The sequence below is a fragment of the Lepus europaeus genome, chromosome 9, assembly GCF_033115175.1.
Source record: "Lepus europaeus isolate LE1 chromosome 9, mLepTim1.pri, whole genome shotgun sequence".
Lineage (NCBI taxonomy): Eukaryota > Metazoa > Chordata > Mammalia > Lagomorpha > Leporidae > Lepus > Lepus europaeus.
Window position 1 is genome coordinate 85,846,675 of NC_084835.1, and position 3,624 is coordinate 85,850,298.

The following is a 3,624-nucleotide window of genomic DNA, read 5'->3' on the forward strand; positions in this document are numbered from 1 at the left end:
GTTTGTTTGTTTGTTTTTTTTTTTTTTTTTTTTTTTTGATTTATTTATTCTTTGAAAGTCGGGGGTGGGGGAGAGAGAGAGAGGTCCTCTTCCATCCACTGGTTTACTTCCCAAATGGCCACAATAGTCAGGGTTGGGCCAAAATGAAGCAAAGAGTCAGGAACTCCATCTGGATTTCCCACATGGGTGGCAAACTCAAGTACTGGAGCCATCACCTGCAGCCTCTCAGGGTGCATTAGCAGGAAGCTGGATCAGAAATGGAGTGGCTAGGACTAGAACTAGTTCTCAGATATGGGATGCCGGCATAACAAGTGGTGACTTAACCCACTGCTCCCCAGTGCCCTCTCTTGGAGGTGCCTTGTCATTTATTTCTGTCAGCATACACTTGCCGCATGTTTTGTCTCTTCAGAGCCCTGTCCTCTGCCTGTAGTCATCTGAAATAAGTGACATCAGGGCATTGATGCCTAAAATTGCTGCAAGTATTTATTTATGAAGATTAATCTTTTGTACCACAATCCATAGAGTTAGAAACCTCCAGGTGTGCACTCAGGCACCGAGCAGGCTGCTGAGAGAGGATTTCATAGACTCCTTCTGGTCACTCTGAAGTCCCTCAGCTGAGTGTTTAGGTGCTCTGCCTTTGTCCATGGCCTAGAGTCATTTTTCCTCCTCACTGTGAAATGCCTGAGCCTCCATTACTACAGAAAGACCACATGCATCACACAGAAGGAGAGGGAAAGGTTCTAGGGGGGACAGCCCTTGGAAACAGGCATGCAATGAGCCTGAGTCTGGACTGGCCTTGCAGGCAGGGCATCGATCTTCCCATCTGTAAAGTGGAGGCATTTGTGAGCAGGCCCCCAGTCCTCTCCAGCACTGATGTCTTGGGTGGGATGTCTGTGATGCTGAGTGGCCTGCAATCCTTCTGTGATTCAGGGTGGCAGTGTCCTCACAAGAACACAAGGCATGTATGAGTAGATACTTTGCACTGAGATTTCACAGTCTACTCATTATTTTCTTGCTCCCTTAGGCTGGACTTATGTTATTCCACACAGGGAAGAGGATGGGAATCCCGGGGAGCCGAGCTCCAACAGTTAGCATATTTGAGTTCCAGAACCAAAGTGGCCACTGTCCAGACAGCTTAGATCTCAGAAGAGATGTGCTACTGCTCTGGGTCTGTTTTCTCATCTGTGAAGTGGGAATAGAATCATTTCTCTCTACTCTAAGAATGGGCTGAGTCCCTTTAAAAATGTATTCGTTTGTTTGAAAGGCAGAGTGATGGGAGAGGGAGCAATAGAGAGTTGGATAGATAGATATTTCCATCTTCTATCTGCTGGTTCACACCCTATGTGCCTGCAATAGCTGAGGCTGAGCCATGCTGAACTTGGGAGCCAGGAAGTTAGTATGGGCCTACTACATGGGTGGCAGGAACCCAGGTACCTGAGCCCTCATCTGCCTCCCAGGGTGCACATCTGCAGGAAATCGTATGATAAGCAGGGGTAGGACTAGAGCCCATGCACTCTTACATGGGATGCAAACATCACAAGCAGTGGCCCAATTCTCTGTACCACAATACCCACACCAGTCATGACTTAGGTAACTTGTTAAATGGAAATGAAATGAAGAGACATTTTATAAAGATAGCAGGGGAGCTTTCTGTTTTTGACTGAGGAGGCCAATGTGGGCCTTTTTTGTTTTTCCCACATTCAGGTTTAATGTGATGACAGCCACATTTACCATGCCATTCAAGTTTGACCCCAAGAAGATTAAAGTCCTGTACTGGAGGTGCACCACTGGCACCGCTGGGGAAGTTGGTGCCATGGCTACCTGAGGGTCTGTCTCCAAGAAATACTGGTGGTTTCACTGGGGAGGTAACCAGTGACTTGGAAGACAGTGGAACTCACCATTCAGAACAGACAGGTCCAGACTGAGGGGGTGCCTTGTGCCTCTATCTTGATCATCAATCTTCAGGGAAACAGCTGTAGCCAGAAAGAAGCAGGAAAACATTAAGCACAGTGGAAACATCACCTTTGATGATGTTGTTAATGTCGCCCAAGAGAAGCAGCACTGATCTTTAGTTAGAGACCTGTCTGGAATCATCAGAGAGATCCTGGGGACTGTGCCATCAGTGGGCTGCAGTGCTGACCCCACCACCTCCATGACATCATAGATGACATCAACAGTGGTGCCAAGGAATGCCCAGTGAATCAGGAACTACAAAGGGAAATCTCTCAACAAAAAGAACGTTTGAAGACAGAAAAAAAATTACCATGAGAAAGTGTTTAATTTTGGAAATGCACCCAGGAAAATAGTGTTAGTCCTCTGCTACATCCTAGGAAGATGATGCGAACCTCTTTCTTTGACACTGGGAAGTGAGGTGGGGGGCTCAGGGAAGGGAGGATGTCAGCTTAGCCTTACAGAGCAAGTCACTGGACCGAGGTGCAGCGTGCTGGTGGAGCGGGGGCCCTCCTCCTGGTGCCTTGTTGGCTTGCTCTCCCCTCCTTTCCAGGTTAGAGATTTGAGTCAGAGATGAGGCAAATGCTTAGGTAAGGAAAAATGTTTCGCCAGCTTGCTCCACAGGGAAGGAGAGTCCGTGATATGATATGAAGCCGAAAATAGCGTGCCTTAGGAAAGAAACTACCAGCCGATGACGAGCTTGTGGTGGAGGTGTGGGGCCCTCCTCCAGGAAGGTGGGAGTTGAAATGGGACTGCGACGACGCTGCCTGTGTGACTGCTGAACGCAGATGCTCTGGGCTGGGATTTGGAATCCGTGTCACGAGAACAGGGTCCCGCTGGAGCGGCTCGTTCAGCAGTGCTTTCCTGCTGGGGTCTGTGGAACATCCTGACACAGGCCAGGGCTTGAACAAGGGCCAAGGATTTATCCAGAAACAGCAAGCCCTGTACAAAGACGATCCTGGATTTAGAACAGATGAAAGGTACTTTGAGGGAGTTCAAAGAACGGGCACTCGCTCCCCGATGGCTGCTTGCTGGATATTTTGAGAGGTGACTGGGGCATGATTTCTCTCTCTGCTTCTCCCAGGAGTCTTTTCCAACACGGTTTCTCTCTGTTAGTATATTCCAGAGCTTTCGAGCTGGAAAGTCTTAATATGGAAATTCCTGCTGCGGTGGGAACAGGTCTCTCCCAGTTGGGACTTTTGAAGGCTGTTATTCTGATGATGTTAATGGTGATGAGTAATTGGCACTAATGATGGAGATGGTGAAAGTAATGAGGCCAACCTGTTTAGGTGGAGTACATAGGCACACTTGAGGGTAGGGAGAGTGATGATGAGAGCAACGGCAGGGAGCTCCATTGTAGGAATTTGTTGAGAAATCTGGGGAACTCACCTTAGCTTGAACTTCATTTTCTTGTCTGGCAAAGTAAATTATTGGCACACACAAAAAAATCACCTCTGGGAAGGGAAGGAGAAAATACCTTTTGCCTGTGATCAATTCTTCTAAAACCAAATACTTGATGTCAAGTATGTCAAACTCCATGTCACCAGCTTTCTGATGGGTTATGTAGTGAGCACACCGAAACGCTCATGGAGGTACAAACTCAAACTGATATGAGTGGCCACAAAACAAATTAGTGGTGGCTAAAATGTGGGATTAAGCTAAAACGGAGCCATT

At 47.7% G+C, this 3,624-nt stretch overlaps 1 pseudogene; it reads left to right on the forward strand.

Annotated features, from left to right (window-relative positions):
• The first annotated feature begins 1,732 nt into the window (after positions 1-1,732).
• On the forward strand, positions 1,733-2,994 carry LOC133766352 (large ribosomal subunit protein uL11-like; annotated as a pseudogene).
• Positions 2,995-3,624: the final 630 nt, after the last annotated feature.